The following is a 22,176-nucleotide window of genomic DNA, read 5'->3' as shown; positions in this document are numbered from 1 at the left end:
TCCTTGTTGGTGGGCTCATCAGAGTTTCCCAGATCCCTTACAAATTTCCGGCACAATGCCAGATCTTTCCTAGGATCAGGGAAATCTGTAATGATGGACCGCAGCTCTAACCGAGTCCATGGGTTTAGCATGGTCATCTTTCTGGTAGGTATCACACCCTCTCTGTCTGCCTTACCATAGGGAACCTCCAGTGTGCGTACAGGGTATGTTTGTACCACCTCCGCATTACTGGGACCTGGTTGGGAGTCGTCTGTGTCTGTGCTGTGTGGTGCTATCTTACCTGAGTCCATGACTATGCTGTTGGCATCAGCCGTCTCCTCTACCTGTGCAGGGGCCCCAGCAGCAGGTTTAGCCGGTTCAGCTTTTCCCTCAATCATATTAATTGCATGGGAGACGGCCAGTGCCAACAGCTGCTCGTTTTCCTCTCGGGTTTCCTTATAAGGGGATAAGACAGGGTACAAGTTAGCAACGGTTACATTATTGCTCATGTCTTGCTTATTAGTTGTTAACCCCTTCGGCACATATGGGGGTGGGGGAGCTGTTGCGGCTACGGTTGCATTTTTATTGTGGCTGATTGTATCTGGCACTGCCAGACATCTGATTCCCCATTGTTCCTGTCCTTCCTTCTGCCACAATTTAAGAATTTCTATGTGCTTCACTCTCTTCTTACGACTGGAGAGTAGACATATTTCATCTTTTACTGCCGATAAGATTTCTGGATCAAAGCTACCAACACTGGGAAATTCTAACTTGCTGCCTTGTGTCATCTTTTTCCATTTCTTTTGGTAAACAACTGCTCGTTCACCGTGCTTACAGCACATAATGAAAGCCGCCGATCCTTTGGGTCGACTCGCTTCCTCCCTTACTGACACGTTATCACTGTGTGACCCGTTATTACCCATAATTACAGGAATAGACGTTCACAGCTAGTAGATACCGGTGGGTTGTTTAAGTTGAGAGCTCCCCAAAACACTCACTTCTCAGCGTCCTAGAACAGTCCCACAATCAAGTGGGTGCGAAGGCTACGAGGTATGATACTCAATCACCAAGTCTTTCAACTAGCAGCGAACTTCTAGTCAACTTGCAAGGTGCGGCCTAATTTTTCCAGGGCACAACAAACTTGTTTTCCTGTACCCCCAAAAACTGTTTTTTCTAAATCAGCTAATCGGATCACTGGGTTCCGATTTAGCTTCTTGTACCCTCCTAGTGGATCAAAATAGGTAGTTCCACGGGAGGGGCAGTTCCTATGGGCACGTCGTCACGTGCACCTTGTCCTACCTGGACTGTCCTACACTGGACTACACTGCGCTTGAGTCGTGCCGTCACACACCCGTTCGCCTCAGTTTTGTTTCACACTGGGCGCTAGTTACACCTAGGTCTTATGCTTAAATTTGAAATATTTCTGTACAGAAAAATCTTCCCAGGCTGGTAGCTTCTCACTAGGTACTTATGCAGGTATAAATCCCTTTTAAATAGCTATAGGAATCTATTAAAATAATGCTTGAGTTGCTTGTTTATGAGAAAATGAACAAAAAGAAAAACTTATTTTCTCTTATTAATCACCGCCTTATCCACAGTATATTACTATACTGTTTTAAATAAAGCTAGTGATTCAATACTGTTCACCTTTGCGTTCCTACAGTATGTTCCTATTCCCATCCTTGCTGGCGGGTCGCCAGAACGTACGCGCTGGCGACCCGCCAGCAGCCACGCCAGCGAGGAGACTGAGACGCGCGTGCGTCTCACGCGCACGCGCGTCTCAGTCTCCGTCGCTAGCGCGACGGAAACCCTGTCCGTCTCCGCCTCAGGGAGACGGACAGGGTTAGGGGGGGGGTTAGGGGGGGTGCGGGCAGTCGGCGGGGACCCCGGGTTACCGCCGGCAAGCCGGCGGGGACCCGGGGAAACGTATGGAAGCGCCGTCGGAAGGGGACGCGCGCGCCTCTCGTGCGCGCGCGTCCCCTTCTCACGATCGCCATGGCGCTGGCGGGGGATGGCGGCTGGCGACGCCAGCGCCATCCCCTGCCAAGATGGGAAAAGACCCATCTGTATGTGTGCTGCATGTGCAGTGCCAGTGAACAGCCACGTGTGTACGTGTGTTTTGTTAAACCTGTTCACAGGCCGCCGATGAATCGGCCACCCACGTGTTCTATAGTGTATTTGCAAGGTTGCGCTCGAGTTTCGCTATACGCAGTAATTGCGCCTAAATGTGGAATAAATCCCTTAACTTCGTCCGAAAGTTACGTATCAAGATGCGAAATAAATCCCGCACTTAATCCGTAAATCACGTACAAAGATGCAAAAATTTCCCGATATGGGCACGTGCGCGCGCACCTTGCGTAATACACAATAGACGCTTTACGTTACTGTAAAAGGCCCAGAACTTATCGCCACGTGGCGGAGTCTCTGGTCCTGCAGTAACTAACAATAAAAGTTATAGTTTTGCACAGAAGGGATCCTCTATGTACTATAATAAAACACAGGCCTTTGTCTCCACGTGTGCGAACTTTATCGCACGTGGCACATATACTGTAATAAACAAGCAACTCAAGACACTATACCCCGTTAAACTACTTGTGGCAGGCAGAAGTACAGTTTACTAAACACTTAGATATGCTTTAAAACACGTGGCTTAATGTTTCACTTATTGTACTTCGGGTTCAACGCTAGCACTTCTCGAACACCGCACCGCCGCGGACCTGGCCTATCCAGCAATGGATAATAAATACTTCCACCCTTTTGCTGGTATAGGTCAAGCCGCGCGCCTGGTACTGAGCTCCAGAATGTGAAACGGACGGACGATGCCCCCAATTGTTAATGGCGATTAAATATGACCAAAGAAACAATAAGTGAAAAGCGTAGGTTACGTATTATGTCCGTAACCAGCGTACCCTTTATACCTAGCTACGTGCGTACAAAACGTATCGCAGCGTAGCGTACCTTTATTGTGTATTGTACACCAAAGAACCAGTACTATATTAAGAGATCCTTTCGCAGTACTCTGACTCTAATCTGCGAATATACCTTTAAGGACAGTGTCCGTAATATACCTTTTCGCTATGCGAATAAACAGACACAACCACAGTATAGAAGTAAGGAGATAGGAACTCCGTAAAAAAGATGTATTTAAGTCCCTAACGGACAACAGGGGGTTACAGGAATAGAAAATACAGGTATAACAAGTGATACAAAAGTCTAACAATGAGCATAATAAACAGGCTCTACTAGGGGGAGAAAATACAGATACAGGATACAATCAGCCAACAATACAATGAAAATAAGTACCGTGAATGCAACCGTTTACCGTCCCATCAAATATGCGCAGCGCTGTCCGGTCGGAGCTCGCTATCGTTCAGGGTTGAACTATAGCCCGGTCGAAGGTCAGGGAAAAGAAGATGTGCCGAAGTGACCAAGGCCGCCCTGGGTCACCTATCTTATAGGGTCAGAAGGGGGAGGTCAAAGGCCATTCCTATTGGTCAGAGATCGTATGTCAGGTCCTCTGTGATTGGGGGTAAAATGATGCACCTGGTTTGAATAGGTGCAGGGGAGTGAACTTTGGAGTTCTTTGTTTGTTGGTATCGTCGTCAGGGGTTGTAAATAGCTGTAAGAACCGGTTACATCTGGATTCCTTTGTTATACCTTTTTCAACAGAAACTGTCCTGGGAATATGGATTATGTCCATAACTATCGGGCCGTGTGTATTGTGAAATATTCGCAATGACCGGAATACTGCGCATAAGAAACGGAACGGAACGGTACTAAACACTATACAGACAGATGTATGCAATGCTAACTAAGCTATGTGTGGCGTTCTAAACCTTTAACTATATTTTATTTAGTGTCAGTATGTTCTTATGAATTTATGTGTAATGGTATGGCTACTCTTCTGGTCCACTTTGTCACACAGACTCGGGTATGGAAACTTTATTTGCGCAACTCTGTGAACCAAAATGGCGGGCATACTATCGTAAAATGGCGTGTATGCAACTCGACTTCAACACCATGCTTTCAGAGAGTTACAAGGGATATCAGATGATTCAGATTCGCCAGCATAAATAAGCATTGCTCAGATATGGTTTGCCTGTTGCACAGAAGTACATAAAAACGAAGCTCAAGCTGAAATTTGCATATTTTCACATGCAAATCCATGAGAAATTGCAGCTGCTCATGATCTGCATGCAACTCTCAATCAGGCTATTTAAATTGCACTGGGATCTAAAGGCAAATAGGTGCATACCATAAACCACATTTTCTCAAACTCAGTCCCCCCCACAGTTTTTCAGGTCTCCTTACAGAATTACAAGTGAGATAATTAGCTCCACCTGTGGATCTTTTAATATTTGTCATTGAGTAATAATTGTACCTGTGTGCCTAGTAGATGATCTGGAAAACGTGGACTGAGTTTGAGAACCACTGCCTTAAACAATTAAGTAGTTGCAACATACCTCCCAATATTCTAAATAAATGAGTTAAGATACCCACATAAGGCTCATTCTGTCCCTCTCTGCTGAAATACAGATGCTCTGCTAGAAGGACAGTTGGGAGGTGTGGTTACAATACTGATGAAAATGTATTACTCTCAGTTACCTATCCCCACTTCTTTACCAATTTATTTGGTACTTGTGTAGTTCCACGGCAGCAGTTACGTAGTCAGCGTAGCGTCCCTGTCAGAATCAGCATAGTGTTCCCTCGGCCAGCGTAGTTAGCGTAGTTTCATGGCGGCAGTTACATAGTCAGTGTAGCGTCCCTGTCAGAATCAGCATAGTGTTCCCACGGCCAGCGTAGCCAGCGGCCCTGTCAGAATCAGCATAGTGTTCCCACGGCCAGCATAGCCAGCGGCCCTGTCAGAATCAGCATAGTGTTCCCACGGCCAGCATAGCCAGCGGCCCTGTCAGAATCAGCATAGTGTTCCCACGGCCAGCATAGCCAGCAGCCCTGTCAGAATCAGCATAGTGTTCCCACGGCCAGCGTAGTTAGCGTAGTCAGTGGCCCTGTCAGAATCAGCATCCCGCAGCTAGCCGGAGCTTATGTAGTTAGCGTAGTCAGTCAGTGTTACGCAGTTAGCGTGTAGTCAGCATAGTCAGTATATTTGCGGCTAGCCGGAGCTTACATAGTTAGAATAGTCAGTCAGCATCCTGTCACCACTTATTACATTGTGTCAGTTATGGCTGCCGAAGCATTAACCATCTTTAACCTGCCGCAGCTGGAGCAGGAGTCAGTGGAGTTTTTATAACGCCACCACTTGCTGCCAAAGACACAGACCTGTGTCAATGGGCATCCTATGAGGCTTAATGTAAAGAAGCGGATGTGCCCTGAGAGCTGCCCTGCATGCACAGACATGGTTAGTACCATCGGCAGCATAACTGCTGGTGGTGCTCACAGCACCTGCAATGCCTACAGAGCTGGCTCCTATGCTGGAGATAACTCTTATTAGCTGTAAAACCCATAGTGCATTCTGGAAGCGTCATTGGGTCCAGGTTTCATGGAGCAATAAGTTATTAAAGATCGATATCTAGCTTTGTTGGTACTTTGCTTTGATGAAAGGAAGCAGAGACAGATGAACCACATGCTTTTAAAGGAAGTCACCTTTTTGTACAGCTTGCATTTCAGTCTGATGCAATCTACCTTAAAAGCATCTTATATGTCATTGATCACACAAACGGACTTGTTATAGGGCCAGTTTGTCTAATGGATCAGGATAAAGGCAATAGCTCCTGTAATCTCAAGGAGAGCTACAAGGGATACCCTATTAAATCCATTAAGTAGCAAAGTACAGGATACCACTGGTGTTTGCTCATTAAATGCATCAACGACTTCTCTATTAAGAAGGAACTCGAACAAACTATGAACAACAAATGAAGGACTTTACAACTATCACGTACACTTTCTTCTTTTCAAATAGACATTATCTATTGAAAAGTCAGCATAAGCAAATACAAACATGATAATAACCGGAAAGTGTATGGTAACACAACTAAAAATCACAATAACCTTCATTCACAAGTGTAACCGGAGAGGTCTAATCAATATGACCATAAAAGATGGAGCCACACATTTTTTAATAGGGGTAGAGGAAAAACAGAAGGTAGATGTATGAACCAGTGATAAGGGAGGAGCAGTGAGCCAGAGGAGAAGTGGTCCATCACAACCAATCGGCTGCTCTGTATAATTTTACAATATGCAAATTATAGATGTTACTTCAGTGCTGATTGGTTGCCATGGGCAGTCAGTGTTTGATGGCCCTTCTGTACTTTGTGCAAGGGCAGAGCTACCATAGGTGCAGGGAGTGTAGCTGATATGGGGCCCAGAGTTGAGAGAAGCCCTCCTTCCATGTCAAAGTTACATGTGTCATACATTTTTCACCATTGGGTGGTACATAGGGGCCCTTACAAACTTTTGCCCCCACAAGCCTTAATTCAGCCCTGAATACAAAGCGCACAAGATTCTTTTTACTGTAAAGTTATAAGTATCATTTGGTTCACGACTCCAAAATTAGTAGAGAGGTATGCAATTTTCTGGGATCACTAGTAAGGAAAGTATGGCATAGCTCACGTTACAGTATAATCTACTAGAGCAGAAAATACAGTATTCTGGGGATGATTCAGACCTGCTCTTTAGGCTGCGTATATTCGCTGCCAACAAGTAGGTAAACGGTACCCGGTTGCCCCGCCAAATGCAGGTGTCTATTCCTGGTACCTTCAACTCAGAGTACGATCTTAAATTCTCCCAAGAATGCTCCATCTACTGTGTATCCTGTAGCCATCAGATAAGTATTAAGGGGCCCATACACGGTCCATTAAACGGATCCGTTTGGGTCTTAATTAGCACGCTTCGCATCGGATCGCATGCCTAGTGCATGCGGTGTGCATGCAATGCGATCCGATGCGAAGTTTAGCTAGTACAAAAAGTATGTGCAGCACATACTTTTTGTACCGTACTATGTGATGCGCGGGAGCGCGCATCGCATAGTACAAAACGGACGGTCCGGGAACGGACCGTCTATGGGCACCTTTAACACTTGTCCAGTTTCTGGCTGCTCTGAGTTTGAGCCCAGTGTAACCCAAGCAGAACTGGTCCGCAGTAAGTGATCAGAGAGACATTCGCCATCCAAGAGGCAGCAGAGTGACCACAAGCATACCCAGAAGTAAAGATGCTACTTCATTTCTTACCACACAGTTGGAGGCGTCAGTAGCAGGTGGTTTTTGATTGTAAAGCGTAATCCCTGTACCCCTACAATAGACAAAGTACAGATGGAGCCACTCTCATCAGAGCGGCTCCCATCGCACCAATCGCCATCCGCCAGATACCGCCGTCCGCCCCATTCATGGCAATGAGATGCTCACGTGTCCCTGACCCGCTCTCCGCCAGCTTTAGTGATATGGCAAGCTGGCAGCAAGCAGGAGAGCGGCTCCATCTGTATGCCCTGTTTGATATACCTTTTGCCCTGCGGTTCTGTTACAGTGCACAAAAGAGGACTAGTCTCTTCAGTGTTGGACCAGGCGAATGGCATGCAAGGCTGCTTTCCAACAACTTCATATACACAGGCAATGCTGTGTGCAATATTGCTAGGTGCACGCAATGTAACTTCACTTAGGGGGCGATTCGTGCTGGCTGAATTCGCTCCCCTGTCCGATGTGGGCGGTATGTGCATGTGCGAATATGTGCACGTGCAAACCCCTAAAGCAAACGCCTTCAGACTCACTGGGACATTTGTTCCCGGTTGAGAGGGCAGGGGTGGACGCAGGGGATCGTACAGCATTTCATGGGCGTGCCCACAAAAACAGTGGGTGCACCAATAAAAACGCTGGGTTTACCCCTGTGAACACAGGCATGTCTGAGGCAGGAGGCTGATGTCACATGACGGCAGCGCCCACACCGAATTCGGCCATCTGCGGCCAGAATAAAAGTCAGTCTAGACTGACTTTTATTATTGAAGGGAAAAATAATAATGAGATGGAGAGCAACATCTAATAACTTCCCTCCCGTGCAGCTGCATGCGAGCGCATGTGTACAAGAATTTGTCCACTAGAATGTTAGTGAGTGGATTTTTGGCGGCTGCGAGTGGGGGTGTTCAACAGGGCAGCAGGCGGCCTTTACCTGCTCGCTAGGCTGCAGATATACGCAGCCTAGCGAACAGGTCTGAATCAGGCCCTTAGCGTGAAGCTGGTTGGTTGCTCCTTGTGACTGAATGTGCTTACTATTTACTATACCAAAAAGCTTAATATGATTGTTTCCATTCTTACAATACATAGCACATACGCCATCTTGCATTTTGATCCCGATGCACAGATCGGGGGATTTGAGGAAGTTAGCGGATATTGGGGTTATTCAGACCTAAACGCAAAGCACATTTTTTTTAAATCAAATTTGCAAAACCATGTTGCACTGCAGGTGGGCCAAATGTAACATGTGCAGAGAGAGTTAGATTTGGTGAGGTTTGTTGAAACTGAAATCTAAATTGCAGTCAGTATTTACTCTGCACAGAAACAAAATAACTCACGCAAATCTAACTGCACATATTACATTTACCCCACCTGCAGTGCACATGGGCCCTTATTCTGGTTGGTGCGGATATGTCCGCGTGCGTTCGTTCCGCCGATGTTTTGTGTTTCCGCATGTGCAGAGGCATATCTGCGCATGTGCGAAAGGGACATACATCCAAATTCCGCATGAATTGTTTACACTACGAACAGGGGGAGGAGAGGGGCGTGAAGGGCTGTTTGGCCTCATTAACATATGCATATGCCCCGCGTTTCATGGGCATTCCCATGAAAACGCTGGGCGTACGTATGGTAATGCGGCCGTGACGCACGTGTAGGGGGCGGACATATGACATTGCCGGATGTCAGCTGCCCGCCCAGATCCCTGCTTTTGCATGGAGAAATACCCGAGTGGTCTGAGCTCGCGGGAGCTGCCTGACCACTCGGTCCTGCATTTGATGGTATGCGACCATCGAATGATGCGGGAGGTTCCCAGAGATGGAGGAGGTGTATACAGATGTATCTGGTCTTATCCTTGCTGGCGATGCGCCAGCAGCATGCTGCTGGCGCATCGCCAGCAACACAGCGCCGCTATCTGACTGAGACGCGCGTGCGTCCCCCACGCACGCGCGTCTCAGTATCCGGGCGGCGAGGCGGACGCATTACTGTCCGCCTCCCGCTCGAGGGGGCAGGGGGGGACCCGAGGAGGCTGCGGGGGGGGTGCGGTCGCCCGGTGTGGGCACCGGGCGACCGAGGGCAGCTCCGTCGGAAGGGGACGCACGCGCACCTCGTGCGCGCGCGTCCCCTTCCGGCATACAGATGGCGGCGGGGCAGGGGATGGCGATGGCGACGCCATCGCCATCCCCTGCAAAGATGAATCCTGCTACATCTGTACATGAGAAATCCACTCGTGCTCCGTGCGGTCAGCGGCTTACCGCATTCGGACGGAGTGAGCGATCCGTACGGAAGGCGGGGTTTAGGACGCACGGTCCTGGCTGCATATTCGGTTTCGGCCGCACAGACCAGAATAAGGCCCATGGTTTTGTCCATTTGCTTAAAAAAATATGCTTTGCGAACAGTCTGAATAACCCCCATATTTCCATGCATCTGTACTGTATTTATGGCTGGGACATACACATAACCCATGCTACGTCAGTAATGTCATTCAGGTCCTATTCTATATACAGTAGTTATGACAGCTATGTGCTATAATTTTCCTTACTGACAATATCATAAAATGTGGAATGAGTTTATCTATTTATTTATATAGTGCATACATATTCCGCAGCACTTTACAGAGAATATTTGAGCATTCATATCAGTCCCTGCCCCAGTGGAGCTTACAATCTATATTCCCTATCACATGTACATACAGACATTCTAGGGCTAATTTTTTGTTGGGAGCCAATTAGCCTACCAGTATATTTTTGGGTTGTGGTATGAAACCGGAGTACCCAGAGGAAACAGACGCAAATACAGGGAGAATATACAAACTCCGCACAGTTAGGAATCGAACCCATGACCTCAGTGCTGTGAGGCAGTAACACTAACCATTACACCATCCGTACTGCCCAACTATGATCGATCGATTGATCGATCGATTGATCGATCGATCGATCGATCGATCGATCGATCGATCTATCTATCTATCTATCTATCTATCTATCTATCTATCTATCTATCTATCTATCTGTCTGTCTATCTATCTATCTATCTAATCTATCTACTAGGATGTATATGCTTCATGGGTATCCCATATATACATTCATGCAGGCTAATTAATTAATTAAACCACCACTGCGATATTGTGCATGCTAATTAAAACCAAGTTGAGCTTGTGTTGCTGTTTTGTACTCCACTGAGGGTTAAGATAGAGGGTATAGCCCAGGGCTGGGCAATTGCGGCCCTCCAGATGTTGATGAACTACACATCCCAGGATGCTTTGCATTAGTTTTGTTATGTGGCCATGCTGAAACTGATGCAAGGCATGCTGGTATGTGTACTTCATCAACATCTGGAGGGCCGCAATTGCCCAGCCCTGGTATAGCCAGACCCAGAGCTGAGAGGGGCCCACTTTCTTTGTTAAATTTACATGTGTTATATAAAGTACATTTTCACCATTGAATGGTACATAGGGGCCCTTAAAAACTTTAATGTGGCATAATATAAACTGGAGGCACTGTATGGCCTATTTAAATTTAAAACTGGCAGTCCTACAATTTTACATAATTGGTCCAGGGCACTGCTAATGGGTATAACATTAACTAGGGGACTTCTATGGATCAAAAAATTAACCATTGGATCCTATTTGTTGTTGGTAATTGACATGATTGCGCATATTTGAATAGAGAGTTTGGCTAAAATGATACAGCTATGCAATCACGTCATTAGGCCCCGCCTCTGCCTGATAGACCACAAATATATTGTATTTATCTTCCCATTTGCCCACTTGGGCAAGTGGGCAGAATGCGGGAGGTGTAACCACTCTGCAGGGACCTACAAGAAAAACCATGAGTCCTCGCATGATTTAGAAAATTAAGCAAGTATGATATAGATTTAATTGAGTCTGGACTCATAAAACTGCAATACTAGTGAGAAGCTGCGGCTCCTACCTCATTGTAGTAAGGGGGGCCCCAGTTATCCGCGATGCCGGCACTCCCAAACCCCCCTTCCCCCGCCCCGTCTGCATGCGCAGTATTGGCCTCAGTGCTACGCATACACCAGGTTCTATGGGCTGCTTTGGCTGCAGCCCATAGAAGTCAAGGAGGCAGCCCCAGAGGGAGGGATCCCCTCCCAATGGGACTGCCTTCCAATAGGTGCAGTCTCACGGACTGCATCTATCTTCACTGACAGATTTTACCTAGGGACTGCAGCCCATAGGTAAAAACCGCCACTGCTAGTGATCGCTTGAGAACAAAGTAGAGGTATAAGTATGGCCATTAGTTCAGTGAATAGTTAACCTGTGAATTTTTGTGCACTGATTTGTGCAGAGGCGTAGCTATGGCGGAGCACAAGCTCTGGATGGCGACATGTCACCTGGCGCCGGAGCTCTGCCGCCGGCTCCCCCGCCCTGCTTGCCCGTTCCCCACTGTGCCCGGCATCAGTGTCAGTGGGGTAAGTAAAAAATCCGGCGTATTCGGCGGTTTGGGACGCCAGAGGCAGGGATGCGGCACCATGACGTCATGGTGCCATATCCCTGCCTCTGGCGTACTTGCTCAGGGCACCGTGGAACCTAGCTACACCACTGGATTTGTGTACCTTTCAACATGACTGACTTTAGATTATTGTTAATATGTATTATGCTTTTACATTTTACAGCTTTATGCATGGCTAATCTACTTTTTCTCTCCTCCAAGAGAAGCAACTATGCTATCAGCCATAAAAACAAACAGTACTGAACAAATACAGAATACATGTGGCTCATATTACATGCACCTAGTCTTCAACATACAAATTGCCACAGGGGGTATAGCTCAGTGGTAGAGCATTCGACTGCAGATCGAGAGGTCCTTGGTTCAAATCCGAGTGCCCCCTCCAATTTTTATTTGTTTAATAAAATGTGCCTGCATTTACATCTTTATGGCTAATCAGAAAATATTCAGAAACAAACAGCTTCACTGCTGATATATCATTTAAATATCTAATAAATATTTATTACAAGTAACTTATATAGCACACATATTCTGCAGCACTTTAAAGAGAATATTTGTCCATGTACACGGGCCGTATTAAGGGGAAGGGGGCTCAGGAGGTCAGTACCCCTGGGTCCCCTCTATCTAGGGCCCCCTGTGGTCAGCATGTATTTAAAAAAAAAATGGTACTTGTTTCCTAGCACGGCCACCACGATTTCTATCGTGGTGGTCGTGTCGGAAAAAATCGTGTCGGTCGCGTCAGGTGCATACCAAAACGCACACGACGCGACCGACGCGATGTACCCGATTTCTCCATAGGCTTCAATGTTAAATTATTTTAACATTGAAGCCTATGGAGAAATTGGGTCCATCGTGTCCATAGGCTTCAATGTTAAAAAATGTTAACATTGAAACTGAGTCCATTTAACATAGTAAAAATTTTTAAAAGGGCCAATATGGGCCATTTCTCATTGGGTATGGCCCCGTCATGTGTGTAAAAAATAATGCCCCCCCATTGTGTCCGCCACCCCCACGATTGACGCGAACCCGAAGCGTGGCGAGCGCAGCGAGCCCGCGAGGGGCGGCGGTGCGCGTCCTCCGACCTTTTCATTCCCCTACTATCCACGTCGGCATGGAGTTGAGAATAGATTAGTGTGGCGAGCGCAGCGAGCCCCCGAGCCCGAAGCGTGGCGAGCGCAGCGAGCCCCGCGAGGGGACGCTGATACCTTCACAGATTCCTGCGTCCCGTCGCGGGCTTCACAGCCTATGGACAAATCGGGTCCATCGCATAGGCTTCAATGTTAAAATATTTTAACATTGAAGCCTATGGGGAAATCGTGGGCATCGCGGGCATCGTGTGCCTTAACTTTAAGACACACGATGCGACGCGTTGCCCACGATTTCCCCATAGGCTTCAATGTTAAAATATTTTAACATTGAAGCCTATGGGGAAATCGTGGGCATCGCGTCGCATCGTGTGCCTTAAAGTTAAGGCACACGATGCACGCGATTGTGGCCGTGATAAGAAACAAGTACCCCAAAAAAAAATATATATATCTATAGCCTTGCAGATCGGCGGCACTCGGTAATGAAAACTCACATGCAGATGCTGATAGACGCCAACGTTTCAATGATTTATATAATTTTCGTCAGGTCTGATAGACGCCATCGAAACGTTGGCATCTATCAGCGTCTGCTTGTGAGTTTTCATTAACGAGTGCCGCCGATCTGAAAGACTACATGGGATACGCAACTTTAGAGTGAGCACTATCAAGGAAGGCACCGTGACGTTGTATATTTATGCAGTGAGTGCCGAACCTAGCGATATATATATATATAACCAGCGTGACGGCGGCACTCAAGCAAATAATCACTCAGACGTCTAGTCATAGTCAACGTTTCGAGGCCTTTTAATTCCGCCTCTTCATCAGGATCATGGTTATATTACGATCCCTAGCTTGGGTTCGTTTGGATGGCACCTGAATATCCACATTGGTTTGAGGAGTGCTGCTTCAATACAGTCTGCTATATACTGTATATATATATATATATATATATATATACATACAGGTTGAGTATATATTATGTCCAGGGGGGAACGCGGCCAACCCGTTTTTACGGAGTTTTGGGCCGGCCCACCGGGAAATGGCCCGGTTTCCCGGTGGGCCAATCCGCCCCTGAGAGAGGGGATGGGGCTACCCAGACCAGGGCTACAGAGGGATAGGATGCCCTGCCACAGGTCCTGCAGCTAGTTTCTAGGTAAGTATGGGGGAGGGGAGAGAGTGAAATACAGTGTATATATGTGTGCTGTTATGTGTTTAAGTGCCACCAATCCTGTGGGCACGGGGCGCTACTCCTCTGGACATTATATACGCATCATATAGATCCTGCTAGTTTTTTGAATCATGGGCCATTTACAAGGTCATTGACAGGAATCCGATGCTTCTGGGTGTTAACCTGCTATTTTCTGGTGTCAGGGAAGACGCAGGAGATCCCATGCATATTTAATGCCGGCTTCAGACTTAGGCATGCCTGCGGTTTCCCTGAAATCACTGGATGTCAGCTGCCCGCCTTGTTCTTGTACAGGGCACACGCAAAGCTAAGGCAGTGCTGCATGTGCGCTGTGTGTGAACCAGAATAAGTTCCAATGTGTGTAAGCAGCCGGCAATGCGGTAATCAGCCCATAGGCTACAATGGGGTACCATTAACTCAAAATGGCAGTAGCTGTAGCACCCATGTAAAAATGTTACATTTGTCCCACCTGCAGTGAAAAAACCCATTAGAAAAAGATTTTGCTTTTGTGATCCATGTTGAATCAGACCCATAGGGGGAAATGTATTAAGATGGGAGTTCTATTTTAGATGAGTTGTTACTATGGACAACCAATCAGATACTATATTATCTTCTAGAAGATGCTAAATAAATAAGAAGACATTTCTGATTGGTTTTCCATAGCAACATTATATGCGAAATTTAATAGGATGAGAGATTCAGAAAGTGAGAGTTTTTTTAAAGCAGCAATCATTTGCACTTCAAAATCAAACTGGTTATGCAGCGTGAATGATCGCCGCTTTAAAAAAACTCTCACTTTCTGAATCTCTCATCCTATAAAATTTCCCCCTTCATGTGAAATAGATTTCCCATCATACTAAATTTCCCCCATATTTTGGTACAATAGACCCCAATTATATAAATGGGGATTGCAGTTTGCAGCAGCAGTACTGGGGGCATTATGTGTGAGTGGCACTCCTGGGAACATTATGGGGGGCATTCAATAACGGACGATATTTCCAAAATGTGGCAATATTGTGAGCAGAAACCTGCCATTTGCTGGATGTAGATCAAAAACCGCAGGCGTGCCCAGGTGATTTTGAGGAGAGTCTTTAATGTCAGCGACAATTACTTCAGACCTACTAATATTTTCTCAGACGGCACAGTCTCTTAGATGTTTAGGGATTTGCCAATGGATCTCGGTGTGTATATCGCTCTGCTATGCATTCACAGATTTGCATGGGCCACTTTTTCTTTTTGTCTGGGCGAAGCCTTTCTACTCGCAGTCAGCTGAAAGTTCTCAAATTAGCGATTCATGCTGAATTAGGCCCATTATATCTAAGTGACACTACTACCGTTTGAACATTGATAGACCATGCATGCGCATTGTACACTGCGTACGGACTGTGTGAAGGTTAGCCTACATATTGTTTGGTGGGGTGGCATTTCAGTGCTCGGTAAGCAGTAATTTTTGCTGCTTACCGAGCCAACGTGAATTAGGCCCCATGTGTAAAAGCAGCATTACTGGGGGCATTATGTGTGAGTGGCACTATTGAGGGTATTATGTGTATAAGCAGCAGTACTGTGGGCATTATGTGTGAGTGCAGGGCCGCCACTAGGAATCTTGGGGCCCGGGACTGACCATCAGTCTGGGCCCCCCCCCTACCAGTTGCGGCGTTGAGCTCGCGTGCGCGCACACACACACACACACTGTATATATACATACATACACACACATAATGTGTTGCATATTTTATATATATATATATATAGTTTTGTTTTTTGTTTCTTTTTTTAATACTGGTGGCTGCGGGGGGGGGGGGGGGGGGCAGTGAGTGGGGTCCCCTCATTGCCCGCTCTCCTCTTGCTCAGGCAACCCCTCCTTCAATGATCATAGTGACAGTATATATTTTATATATACCCCACTGCCCACCAATGTGCTTATTTTATATATACCCCACAGTGGGGTATATATAAAATAAGCACATTGGTGGGCAGTGGGGTATATATAAAACAAGCACATTGGTGGGCAGTCGGGTATATATAAAATAAGCACATTGGTGGGCAGTAGGGTATATATAAAATAAGCACATTGGTGGGCAGAGGGAATGCATTGCCGCCCCCCCCCCCCCCCCCCCGGGCACTTTTAAATACCTTTTAGGTACCTAAGTACCTGAAGGCCGGGGACCGGGTCTGTGGTGCAGCTCCTCTCTCTCTCTGGTCCGGCAGCGTGCAGCAGCAGTCTCGTGACTGTGCTGCTGCGCTGCTCTTCGGGTGCTGGCTGCAGTGCTGTAGTCACGCCGCAGCTGGGGCCTTTATGAGTCCCGGCGCCGGTGATAGACAGCCGACACCAGGAGGTTGCTGCTTTTGTCATGACTTGTGAGAGTGACTGTGCAGTGAGTGCGCAGTCACAATGTGCCGCCCCGGCCGCCGAGTAATTAACACGAAACATGCCCTTGCTCCGGGCACCATGGCACCTAGCTACACCACTGGCAGCAGTACTGGGTAATTATGAGTAAGTTGCACTACTGGGGGTATTATGTATATGAGCAACAGTACTGGGGCATTAGGTGTAAAGGTGGCCATACACACGCAGATTTATCTTCAGATCTGGCTGGTTGGAACGAAAACATGGTTATGGATGAGAGCAAATGACAGTTGACCATTTGCTTGGAAATGCTGGAAAAATGACCAACTGTCACTCATCCATAACCATGTTTTTGTTCCAACCAGCCAGATCTGAAGATAAATCTTACTAGTGTATGGGCACCTTAAGTGTCACTATTGAGGAAATTATATGTAAGTGGCACTAAAATCAGATGACGGGGGATACCAGACATTTTCTGGGCAGAGGGGTGGAAAATTTATAGATATGCTCCTGGTTATGTAGACAATACTACTCACCAGATCTCGATTCTCTGATAAGTCCAAAGCATTTAAATGTTCATTGTTCAGAGATCGGCCCTGGACACATAGCAGCAGATAAAATATTCCCAGGATGGAGGGATTCATTTTCTGACTTCTTTTCTCCTGTCAATAACAGTAATTTTATTACATGAAATTAGATCTGTATTTATAGTCCAACCTGCTTCAGGCATCATTATTTAATGCCCTAAAATGATTTATTGTGTGGCTCAAATATATACAGTGCAGCCTCATCTCCCAAGACTTCCTCTTAATATTGCTGGGGTAAAATATTTAGTAGGTAAAAACCAAGGCATTTGAAGAATGCTATATTGTCCTGGAATTCGCCTATATTGTCCTGGAATATTTTCAATATACAGGTTGAGTCTCCCAAAAATGCTTGAGACCAGAGGTATTTTGGATATCAGATTTTTCTGTAATTACTAGAAATATTTGCATATCATAATGAGAGAGATCTATGGGATGGGGTCCAGGTCTAAACTCACAATGCATTTATGTTTTATATACACTCTACACCAGTGGTTCTCAAACTTGGTCCTCGGGACCCCACACAGTTCACGTTTTCCAGGTCACCCGGCAGGTGCACAGGTGTACTCATTACTCACTGACACATTTTACATGATCCACAGGTGGAGCTAATTATTTCACATGATTCTGTGAGGAGACCTGCAAAACATGCACTGTGTGGGGTCCTGAGGACTGACTTTGAGAACCTGTGCTCTACACACACTAGCCTGGCGGTAATATTTATAATAATTTTGTGCGTGAAATAAAGTTTGCAAACATTTAACCATCATAAAACAAAGGTATTAATGAATTAATAATCAGACATTTATGGTATCAAATATATGGAATGCTTAAATTTAGGGTTTTCTAGACATTCTGTCAATGTCGTATTCATTCGTATTCATATTCAAAAATACGAATACGCCATGTATACACCATGAATACGAATACACATCACCGTATTTTCAGGATAGTAAATCCTGAAAATACGAATACGCATAAAAAATCATATTTTGCTGTACGAATACAAATTTTTTATACGATTTTACCTTAGTAAATTTCCCCCATTATGCTTTTTTTTTTTCCCTGGAATTTGAATTTGAAGCACTAAGAAATGGCCAGTCTTGCTTAACACTTCCCGTAGAATTCCCTGATTATCAAATATTAATGAATATAGAAGACAATATATAGTGATTATGTCTGCATGTATGCCAGTATTACCAAATAGCAGAAAAGCTTTGTCTTTCCGTGGTGATTTTCCTATCTTCTGGCAACGCGTGTCCAGATTAATGACCTGTTGTTAGATGGGAACTGCTATGTTGCTTCCCCATCTGAGGTAGTGTTGGCAGTATAGCCACCAGAATCAGCTATACGTAAGAAGTATTCTTCATTACAATAATTATCAAAATAGGCTTTTGGATTACATTTTCTTATAGCAGTGTGAAAGTGTTTTCACAACCGGAATTACTTTCGACATAATACTACTGTTAATAAAACCAACAAATACTGTATTATTAATTATTTTAAAATATTATATGTTATACATAATCTGAATTTATTTGTTATAGTTTAACCCAGTGGTTCCCAAACATTTTTGAATCACGGCACCGTAGAGCATCAAAATATTTTCAAGGCACCCCTAGGCCAAATGCTTCTTATCGAGAAATTTAGAAAAAAAAAATTAAATGAAGTGCATTGTGTATATGTCACAGTTGTCTGGTGAGGGACAGGATTTGCTTCTGTTTGTCCATATATGTTATGATTGGCAGCCACAAGCACTGGTTTTTCCTGGTACATTGACCATAAATAATATGAATTGATCTTGATCCACCAACCCAAGGCACCCCTGCAAGTGTCCTGAGGCACCCCAGGGTGCCTAGGCACACAGTTTGGGAACCACTGGTTTAACCCCTTGACTGGTTGGTTTTGCTGGGGCAAGACAAACCTACCAGGTCAAAACCCACCACAGAACGTAGGGCCACGCCCCTCCATCGCCCACCCCCCGTGTCCCCTCATCTCTGCTCCGGTCATTGTACGCCAGAGCTCCCCTGCTGCTGCCCCAGCTGCCATTCACAGCAGACAGTGACCAGGTGGCAGGCTCTGGGATGTTTGGTGTGGCTCGGGAGGACTCGGGCGCACAAACTCCCGAGTCCCGTCGAACATCCCCGAGCCTGCTGTCTGCTTACTACAACTAATGGCGGTGGGGGCAGTGGCAGGGGAGCTCCGGCGTACAATCGCTGGACGAAGGGGGATCAACATGAGGGGAGGTGAGGGGGGAGCAACCACTGTGGGGGGGGGGGGGGGGTGCCCGGAGAGGTGATGCGCCAGTGGTGCACAGCTGCAGGCACCATTGGGGCACAACTTCATATTGGTGGTATGTCTGCAAATTTTCCGGGACAGCCCGCTGCGCCAGTGCAGCTGAGTCCAGAAAATTTCCAGGCATACCACTGAAGAGGTTAATACAGTAGTTACAATAGACTGTAAGCTCCTTGAAGCAGGGCCCTCTTCTCTCACACTTAAGTTACAACTCTCTCCTACTCATCGACTGCCCATACCAGCATCTCTTCTCACTTCATTTATCTCTCCCTATGGCAACCTGCCCCATGACAACTCCTTTGCTTCCCTACATCTCAGCTGTATTGTGTACTGAGAATTCTGCTTATAATTGTTATCTGTGCTCTGTTTTAGTACTTCAGTTATTGTTATGTTTAGTGCTGTGTACCCTGTATTGTTCTAATGTGTAAGGCGCTGCGTACCACTTGTGTTGCCTTATAAATAAAATGTAATAATAATCATTCCTTTCACAATTCCATTTGAAATTATTATTATTATTGTTATTATGTCTCAATTTTTTTTGCATTACAATTGCAAACAGAAATTATTTTTTATTCATAATAATGATAAGAATAATAATGAAAGTTTTTGTGCATACAAATCTTGATAATTTCCCTTTAAAATGTCATTACAATTAAAATAAATACACTTTACAGCACTTACTGTATACAAATACAAATACACTTTACAGCACCCCGTCCCCATTGTGCCACATAATTAATTAATGTGAATGTTCATTTATTGTCTGTAAGTGATAAATAATATTACTGACATGATATGACATGGTCTTAGCCATCTTCATATTTGCAACCTAATCCATATTTGTCAAATTGTTATACAATGAAAGTATTAAATGGTTACCCACCTGCAGGTCTCCTTATTCCAGGGGGAAGTTGTGAGATCTCAGAGGTTTTGCTGTCCACCCCTTTATATATTCATCAGTCTGTAAGTTGGAGTGTGGTATGAGAAGAAAAAGGTGGGAGGGAATGCACCGCTAAATGTGCCTGTCATTTGTCAGATCAGCTTGGACTTATTCTAGCTGTTTGTCTTCCTAATCATTGCTCGAGAGTAAGTAGAAACATACAATACTCATAAGCATGTACATATTACAATGCCAAATGATACATATATAAAGCAAATTTCACTGTGACACTAAGAACCAATGTAATTTATTTATTTATTAACATTTTCTTATATAGCGCACACATATTCCGCAGAATATTTGAGCATTCACATCAGTCCCTGCCCCAGTGGAATGGCAGTTCGACAGCCCTCATTCACCAATGCTGTACTCGGCATGACACCTGTGCCTACCAGGTCTGTCTTTATTATGTTTCAAGCTGACCGGCACCATTCCCTTTTGCTAGTGGAGCGGGCACATAGCAATGATGGCATGATTTCAGTTAAATGACCTGTACAGGTAAAGTAGCATTACACCCATAACGGGATGTCCTCTTTTGGTTTCTCAGTGTTATTATTACTATTATCACCAGATAACAACTAAGAGGGGATGTTGTTTGAAAGAGGGGACTCTCTTCTTTCAAATAAGGTCCCCCATGTGTGTTTGTACAGGAATAGGCATGATTATAAACAGTTACAGTTAGCTATAGTAACTATAGCTCCGCAGCCCCCGTGGTGGCGGGGAGGCGCAGAGAAAGTGTGGGCGCCGGCCCCGGGGGTCTGCGGGGCTATAGTTACCCGCTGCTGTCTGCCGGTACCTGCCCTCACGGTCCTGTCTCTCCCGGCGCTGGCTCCTGCTGCTATAATGAAAATTGACACTTAGAAAATGACTGCCCCCATACTGCAATTTTCTGTCTGCAGTATGGGGGCAGCCATTTTCTAAGAGTCACTTTTCATTATAGCAGCAGGAGCCAGCGCCGGGAGGGATGGGACCCTGACCGCAGATGCAGGCGGGCAGGTACGGGCATATGGGGGGGGGGGGGGCAGCGCCGAGGGGAGGGGGAAGGGGAGGGCGGCAAAAAATTTGCGGCGGGGTGGCTCAAATTAGGTAGTTACGCCACTGATTATAAACATAGAGTGCCCTCCTTCATTATTATAAACATAGAGTGCCCTTCCCAACCTCCGGGTCGAGGCTCTGGTGTAAAAGGGGTATTATTGGCTCCTGTACCCATCAGCTAACATGGCAAGTAATCCCCGAATTAAGAATTAATTATCACAAGCCACTTGGTGGACTGTCAGTTCCATGTGCTGGTTGCATATAACAAACCAACTAAACACTGGGAACAATTATCATTAAAATATCACCACAATATACTATGATACTTACTTTACTGTGTATGATTCTATCTAAAATTTGTTACATGTGTGATTAATATCATTGTTATAAATTGATTGAAGGTCACCTCAGAATAACATATATATTTATAACTTTTATTATCATTATTATTATTTATTCAATAAATATATATATATATTATATTACTATTGGTGCATGTTTTTCAGCTTATTGTGCGACCTTCTCAAACTAGTGCGTTGCTTCCATTTCTGTCCACTGATCTACAATGCCCACGAGCCTACCTGGTCAGCTAAACTTGCCTGGTGATGTAAGACACTCCTTTTTCCCTTGCAGGGACACCTTGCTTAGGCGGCTTCTCAGCTTGCCACAGGGTCAGGTCATACTTGCCTACTTTTGAAAACCATTTTCAGGGAGATTATAGTTGGAAATCAAATTTTGCAAAGGGCCCCATTGAGGGGATGTGTCATGCTCCTCCCCAGGGGTGTGTCTAGTTCCATATATGGAGAGATTGTGAAAAGAGATTGTGAAAGTGGCACCTACAAGCATGGGTGTGTTCTGCTACATCTGAGAGGAATCTTTTAAAATAACTTATATACAAATGTAGATGAGCCCCAAAGCAGTTAGTAAGAGATACTATACTGTATGTGATAAAGTGCTGGGAAATGGTGCTGTAAATGTATCTATCTCTCATTCCTTTTTTCCCCAAAATGTAACAGTGTAATGTGGGCTAGGTGAAATGAAGGAGATTGCTAGACTAATGAGGGAGAGAGGGAGA

The 22,176-nt window shown here is 45.5% G+C and overlaps 1 long non-coding RNA gene and 1 other non-coding gene across 2 annotated transcripts in view; one reads left to right on the top strand and one right to left on the bottom strand.

Moving 5' to 3' along the window:
• The window catches only part of LOC146007104 (uncharacterized), a 31,911-nt gene extending 11,820 nt beyond the window's left edge, over positions 1-20,091 (bottom strand). Inside the window, exons 1-2 of the long non-coding RNA XR_014444236.1 lie at positions 20,010-20,091; positions 16,784-16,909 (exon numbers count right to left, since the gene is read on the bottom strand). This is a non-coding gene — a long non-coding RNA (uncharacterized LOC146007104). The remainder of the gene's footprint in view (positions 1-16,783; positions 16,910-20,009) is intronic.
• TRNAC-GCA (transfer RNA cysteine (anticodon GCA)) lies at positions 11,940-12,011 on the top strand. Its single transcript has one exon. It is a non-coding gene; the product is annotated as a tRNA-Cys (tRNA).
• Positions 20,092-22,176: the final 2,085 nt, after the last annotated feature.

This window comes from Crinia signifera, chromosome 6 (genome assembly GCF_055691185.1).
Source record: "Crinia signifera chromosome 6, ASM5569118v1, whole genome shotgun sequence".
NCBI classification, from domain to species: Eukaryota; Metazoa; Chordata; class Amphibia; order Anura; family Myobatrachidae; genus Crinia; species Crinia signifera.
Note: the sequence above shows the minus strand (reverse complement) of the source record. Positions and strands in the feature narration are given on the sequence as shown.